This window comes from Hyaena hyaena, unplaced genomic scaffold (genome assembly GCF_003009895.1).
Source record: "Hyaena hyaena isolate Hyena2069 unplaced genomic scaffold, ASM300989v1 scaffold_194, whole genome shotgun sequence".
In the NCBI taxonomy this organism is placed as follows: Eukaryota; Metazoa; Chordata; class Mammalia; order Carnivora; family Hyaenidae; genus Hyaena; species Hyaena hyaena.
In genome coordinates, this window is record NW_024080826.1 from 1,091,649 (window position 1) to 1,099,431 (window position 7,783).

Genomic DNA, 7,783 nt, shown 5'->3' on the forward strand with positions numbered 1-7,783 from the left:
TCGACTCTTGATTTCGGCTCAGGTCATGATCTCATGATTTGTGGGGTTGAGCCCTGAGTTGGGCCTTGTGGTGACAGTGCGGAGCCTACTTGGGATTCTCTCTCTCTCTCTCTCTCTCTCTCTCTCTCTCTCTCCCCCTCTCTCTGCCCCTCCCCTGCTTGTGCACGCATGCTTTCTCTCAAGATAAATAAAAATAAAAACTTAAATAAAACATGAAAAGAAACCTCATCTTTCACAGCACCCCCACACCCCACGTTTGGAACTAAAGAGGACGTGGGAATCATCCAGTATAACTGTCTGCAGAGGGCACACGGCCCACCAGCTGGACGGGCACAGTGATGGTGGAGGGTGGTGACCTACGTTCAGCATAGGGAAGCGTCCCACCTGAGTATCGCTTGCCTTTGCATATGCTCCTTAGGAAGACATTGCTGGAAGGGAGGATTCTTGGAACTAAACTTGGCAGTAATTCATTTTTGTCCCTAGGGTTGCTGGGAGCTGAGGGGAGGAAGCCGCGCGCACGTGGAGAGGCCCCTCGGGGGTGCCAGACTCCGGGAGAGGACGGGGCCAGGTGGACTTGCCGCGACCGGCAAAGCCCGCGGGGTCGTGATTTCAGGAGGTGCTTAGGCATGCAGTGTGCAGCCTGTTCCTCCTGCAAATAGCTAAGCGGGCATGTGGGCTGAGGAAATGAAGAGAAGAAGCCCTTGCCCTTGAATAATTAATTATTTCATCTTCTCTCTCAAAAACTGGTTTATTATCTCAAATGGAACTTCATTTTTCATTACTGGGGCGTAAGTGACATTTAAATAAATGTCTTGTGACATCCTGCTTTGCGGCTCTGTTCTTTAGGGACGTCCCCTGCATGCCAGATTCAGGAGTTGGTGGAAACCATCCTTTTGAAAGCGCACAGCTGGGTGGCACTCATTTATCACCCTTTGTCCCCTTGTTCCTGTGGTCACGGCAGCCTGAGCTTCGTTATCACGGCAAAAGTGACCTGGACTGAAAATTTCTCTCCCAATATTTTGCTCTATCCAGACAAGGTAGAATTTTTTCACGGTAGGTGTGAGAATTAACAGACAGACCACAGATCTGTGCCTCTCCTGGTATGTTCCTGAAACCAGTTATTTTAAACACTTTTATTTACTTGGCGGGGCGGGGGGTGCAGAGAGAGACACAAGAGACAGAATCCCAAGCAGGATCCGCACTGTCAGCACAGGGCCCAACTCGGGGCTTGAACTCATGAACCATGAGATCATGACCATAGTGAAACCAAGAGTCATACATTTAGCTGACCGAGCCCCACAGGCGCCCCAAAGCTCGTTATTTTTAGTACAGCTATTTTTTGTAAGTCACGTATTATAATGGCATTAAATCTCACATGATGTTGCCATTAACATATTTTTTCAAGTTACATAGAATATAACAGTTGGGAGTATATCTCCTTTAACTGCCAGGTTATGGGGTTAAAAAAATACTGAATTATCCTTAAAAAGTAAAAGGAATGCCTCTGAGGAAGGAGAAAATGAAGGGAGTATACAAACAAGTGTCTTTTGGAAAAAATAGAGAAGGAACTAATTTTATATTTGACGGAGGCTTTACTTGAGTCAAAGAGGTGGCAGGTGCCGAGGTGTGCAAATATAGGCCTACAGGACACTTCGCAGCGGATCTCCGTACTTCACGTGTTTTCTGGAAGTTCTTTGACTTCCAGGCAACCCCTGCGGACGGCCTTTGAGAGTGTTCTCTTCTGATATGATTTGCATAAACCTGCAAGAGTGAGATTTAAAACTGTCTGAGTTCAGGGACGCCTGGGGGCTCAGTCAGTGAGCGTCTGTTGATTTCAGCTCAGGTCATGATCCCATGCTCGTGGGATCAAGCCCCATGTTGTGCTGAGTGTGGAGCCTGCTTGAGATTCTCTCTCTCTCTCTCTCTCTCCTTCTGTCCCTCCCCCACTTATGGGAGCACTCTCTCTGTCTCTCTATAAATAAATAAATAAATAAATAAATAAATAAATAAATAAAAAGAAAAACAACAATTCAAGGGAAATGAGTGTTTCTCAAATGCAGGCACCAACCCACATTGGCCGCTGCAGGTGCTGCTGGGTCCCAAGGGTGTGAGACAGCAAACAGGACCCTCCCTCATGGGCCCCCGCCTACCCACAGGGATTTCCAAAAGGGGATCCACGGCCCCGCAAGGAACTGAGGCTCCACAGAGACCAGAAAGCAATACAAGGGAGAAGTTTTTACATCAACATGTGTGAAAACCACGCTCCAGGGAAAATGCATAATCTTACACACCTCCGTTACTAAAAAAGGAAGGTTAAAAATAAAGGAAATCAGTACATTTCTGAAGAATATAAAAATCTGGATGTAAAATTTAGAGGAAAAATATGACTCGGGAGAGAGATTTCATAATGATAGAAGCTGAAATTGATAAATTTGAAATAAAAAATACGGTCCCTTGAGGACAGTCAGGTGTGCTCAAGCGGAAGTGATGGGCCTCAGGGTTTCTCCTGAGCAGGGCCGGGGAGGGGCGGCAGTCTTGTGCTCCCCTCCGGGCTCGGGGCTCCCCTGCGGGGCTTGATCTGGGGATGGCTGCAGGGAGGGGCTGCAGGGACCGAGGAGGCAGGGGACCAGGAGGCTCCTCCAGGGACACACTCACTGCGGAGGCTGCCTCCCTGAGTGAGGATGGGAGGTGATCCCCACCACAGGCCCATCCTGGAGGCAGCGGCCGCGGCCACGGGGCAGACGGGGTGCAGAGCCAGGCCCCTGACGCGTCCACACTGGCCTCCCACATTCTACCCCACGTGGAGGCCCTGCAGGACGCCCCACACCACCGGCTGCTCGCCTACCCCCCGCCCCACCCCTCGCCAGCCCCCAGACCAGAGATTCTTCCGTCTTGCAGCAGGGACCCTCCTCTGTCGCATCCTGACTTCTGTCCTCCTTAGGGGTTACGAGAAACTCCCAGTTCAGGCCTCCGGGCTTGGCTTTCAAGCTGAAAGGGCAGCTTTGATGGTTAGAAATCCCTTTTCTTTTGTCTCAGACCTTGGATGTTGAGGTGACTGCGTGTCTAGGACCTCGAGAAAATCAGCTTCAGGATTTAAAGATAACGACCTCTTTTTTCCAGGGGACACCCATCCGTCCCGTGAAGGTGACCATCCTTTGATTCAATGGATTGCGACCAACAGGGTCCAAAGTTTTTACATTGTGTTTTATTTATTTTTTTAATTTTTAATGTTTATTCATTTATGAAAGACAGACAGAATGTGAGCAGGGGAGGTGCAGAGAGAGAGAGGGAGACACAGAATCCAAAGCAGGCTCCAAGCTGTTAGCGCAGAGCCTGATGTGGGGCCTGAACCCACAGCCAGTGAGATCATGACCTGAGCCATAGTCAGGCGCTTAACCGACTGAGTCCCCAGGTGCCCCTCGATTGTGTTTTATTTGAAAAACCCTTGAAAGATGTCCAGTTACACCAGCAAGAAGTGTCACCTTGCACTACTACACATCACAAATGCTATAGCTTCACGGGCTGCTGAGCAATAACTGATTTAGTTAGAGTGAAAACAAATCTCTCATGTCGATGAACATGGAGGGACACAGTGGGGAGGGCGCAGCACCCCCGTGGGCCCTGACCCACCAGGCGAGAGCGCTGTCACACCCTGTGAGAGCCAAATACCACGGGCAGGAGCCTTGACCCGCAGTCTCTCCCATCTGCCAAGGAGTCTGAGTCAGCAACAGAGGAATTAGCTGGCTCTGGCCCGAGCGGTAACATCTTTCTCCACGGGGAGGGTCCTCATCCTTGAAACAAAGTTCCCAGGCTATGTGCTCAGCACCCTTGGGAGAAACCTCTACGTGTTCTCCTGCAAGTGACTCTGTTCCTGGTTCGAGTGCCGTTTCTCAGATGCTTGCAATCTTCTCCCACGTCCGTGTGCAAAACATGGGCCTTCTGGAGAGAACCGGGGCGGCTGGCCAGCGGAACTGTGCTTTGTCTTACGTCCTGAAAACGAAATCAGAGTCGTCATAAGGCTATGCCTTCATGCATTGTGTGTATTTCTGGGAAAACAGTGACTCAAGCTGAAAGGTCCTGGAAGGCAGACACAGGTGCATGACTCTGTGTGTGTGTGTGTGTGTGCGCGCGCGTGTGTGTGAGCGTGTGCGTACTGTTACGCATGCTTACCTGTGCATATGCTTCATTATGTATGTATAATATCAGTCTGTGTGGGCGAGTGTGTCCATATAGAATGATTCCAGAAATTGCCTTTCTTCTTTTCTTTAAAGTTTATTTATTATTTTGAGAGAGACAGAGACAGCACGGATGAGGGAGAGGCAGAAAGAAAGAGAGAGAGAGAATCCCAAGTGGGCCCCGTGCTGTCAGTGCAGAGCCCAATGTGGGACTAGGAAGCCGTGAGATCTGGACCTAAGCTGAAACGAAAGAGTCAGAGGCTTAGCCGACTCAGCCCTTCCCCACCCCAGGAATTGCCTTTCTGATGCAGATGGACTGAGAGCTTTATACAATATAAAGCAATTAGAAACTGAACAAGGGCTTTTACCTGACTACCTATATAGGAAACTACTATTGCCTATTCCTGTTTCATGAGGTTCCTGTTTACAGGATAAAAATCCACTTTGAGAGCATGACCAGTGGCTATAAAAGCATTCGCGGGGAGGGTTGTTCTCAGTCTGCACACCATGCATCGGGCTTGTGCACTCAGTTCCTGGAGTTGGAAGGAAACTAGAAGACTTTACCAGTGACCATTGGTCATTTCCCTTTAAACAGGGAAAGCCTGCCCAAAGCCTCTGGTTCTAGAAGGCTTCCCCAAACCAGACGGCACTGTCCCTTGGTAGATTGGAGGAGCCTGGGACTCACCGCTGCACCGGACACGTGGGAGGATCGTTGGTGAGACCTCGGGTACCTGACGGTGCGCCCACAGGGTCCCGGCGGGGGGGGGGGGGGGGCCTCGTTCACGTGCGTGCCTCTCGGATGCTGCCGGCGGGGGTGGGAAAGCCGGAGGCGTCCGGGGCGAGCATGGGCGCCAGCAGCCGCGGGGCTGAGCCGCCCCCCAGGGAAACCGAGCCTAGGGGAGCGTCCCCGGGTAGCCTCACCTGCATCCAGACCCGATGCACATCACCAGCTCGTGGACTGCACCCCACGTGCTGGAGCAAGATGAGACTTTGGGGGGGGGGTCTCAGTGGGCTGTGAACCACTGGGGCCAGAAAGGGACTGTCATGGATCCCTGCCTTGATGGCCCCAGGGGCGTCGAGCCTCCCAGTGTCCACCCCTCTTTGCTAGGTGACTTGGTTGCTGCTCCTTCCATTTCCCAGCCCTCAACGGGCGCTGGCGGCCACCTGCCCAGGGGGCGCCGGAGAGCGCTTCCAGCAGCAGCGTGAAAGCCAGGGTGAAGGGCTGGGGAAGAGAGGCCCAGAGGCCCAGAGCCCTGCTGGCTCGTCGGAGTCCGTGCAGCCCCAGCCAGGCCTCCAGCCACCTGCAGCCTCATGAGGGTCCCGGCGGGACCCGCGGACTCATGAAAATCCACATGCCATTGTCTTAAGCCATGACGCTTTAGGTGTTTTTGTTATGCAGCAGTTGATAACAGGTACACAAACTGGACCCATTTCACCTACAAAGGCCAACTGAACCATGAAGACAGCTTTGAGAAAAGACGATCGCTTTCTGCAAGTGAGGAAATTGTGGCTTCCCGGGGGCCAAGCAGCTGGTTACTCAGAACAGCCAGTGTGAAGGCCTGCTTTTTCCACTAACAGTTTGGGAACCTTGGGAAAGTCATGCAGTTTCTCTGAACTTCTCTCTTTATCTATAAAATAGTGATGGCAGTAATACAACACCTGACATTCATATCTAACACAATAAGCAAATGAAATTTTGTAATTGTAACACACCCTAACTGTGTAAGACTTCATATAACTATCCACTCACAGGCTAGTAGCTCCCGCCCCCCATTTCCTTACTAGAATCTGAGAGACACTTCTGATAGTAAATCAATATTAATTTGAGAAAAGCTAGGGAAGATGTTCTAAGTTCGGAGAAATTTGAATTATTGAAGAATTTTATATAAATAGTGTGAGGATACAAAAAAATGGATGTAAGAAAGATATAAGTTTGAGCTTTAGTTTAAAAAAAATCCTTTTAACATTTAACTGTATCCAAAAACAGAATGAACCACCGCCCCCCCCACCCCCACCCCCGGCCCGTGTTAGGTAGAGGGCTCCTAAACTCAAGGCAGGCTGTCCTAATGTTTGTGTATTAGTGGGCAAGACTGCAAATGGGGGCACACAAGGCATATTTCGGTACTTAAATATTTAAAAGAAATAAACCAAGCTGACAAACTATTAAATAAAACACGTTCTGTCCCTCTCCCTTGAAAAAATAATCCATTATAAACTTCTAGATTCATAATTAGAATATGAAATTCTTCTGGGGTTCCACTGAGCGATTTTTTGGCTGAAGGAGTGCCACCGCCCTTCACCCCGACCCGTGTTCCCCTCGCTATCCCCCAGGGAAGGAGGAGGCAGAAGGAAAGGGACTCTCACAGACACATGGATGCTTCCACCCAACTCTCCCAAACTGTGCTCAGATGCCCTCACCTAGCTTCCCTTTGGCCATGAAGGATTACGAGGCCATGAAGCACTCATGAAAGGTCTCACAGACAAGCTGTGCTCAAAAGAAGGGGCTCACTGAATTGATCTTTGGAGGCCACTTTAGAACTCCATTATTTGCACACGTTGTACAAAACGTGAGCTAAAGTACATATGGGTAGATAAAGACAAAACGAATTACGTTTTCCATTTATAGTTCAGAGTAATCTATGTTATCAAGTAATGTATCAGAAACACAAGATAGGAAGACCTCTCCTATCTAAATAACCACACCTCTTGAATTAATGGGGCCTGAATCCTATTAGATGCTAAGGAAGGACTGTTGCAAAACATCTAAAATACATGTTAATATTGACCTTAAAGTGGGAAATAGAAAAAAAATCATCAGGAGCAGCCCCAGGTTTACCCAGGATATTTCTGGGGTTTCCCTCCTGTCCAGGAACAGTCATTAATACTGCTCCCTTTCAGCCTCAGAAATGGCCCAGTTTGAGGCTAAATTATGTGATGGCCTTACTCATGGACATCAAGTGACATCTAGATATCTCTTCACTGCCAGAAGGCATGCATAAGCCAGAAATAAAGATTCACGTACAATCAAAGGGTTTATTTACTTATTTATTTATTTATAAATGCTTATTTATTTATTTTGAGACAGAGAGAGTGTGAGTGTGAGCTGGGGAGGGGCAGAGAGAGAGAGAAAAAGAGAGAGAGAATACCAAACCATGGAGTCTGATGTGGGGCTCAAATCCACCAACCTCGAGATCATGTGCTGAAACCAAGAGTCAGACACTGAACCGACTGAACCCCCCAGACGCTCCTCAAGGGATTGTTTTAAATGAGAATGTTTCAGAGATTGTCCTGTGGGATCAGCTACGTCCTTCTAAATAAGGACTCTCAGGCAATTTATCTAAGGCACATAGAATTCAAGTGGTACACCCCCAAATGGTCTCCAGCCTTCTCACTCCCAGGGGACTTCCAAAAAGAGGAAGTGAGATGGGGCCGTGGAGTGGGCTCCAAACCAGTACGGGCCATTGTCTGCAGATCCAAATGAGGCAGAGCAGCCGGCCAAGCTCTCTGGCCAGTGGGGGCCGCCAGCTGAGGGTGGGCTCTCTGCTCAATCCCTGCTGAAAGCAGGAAGGTATGGTTTACCGAGACTTCCAGAAGTCATATTCCCTCTC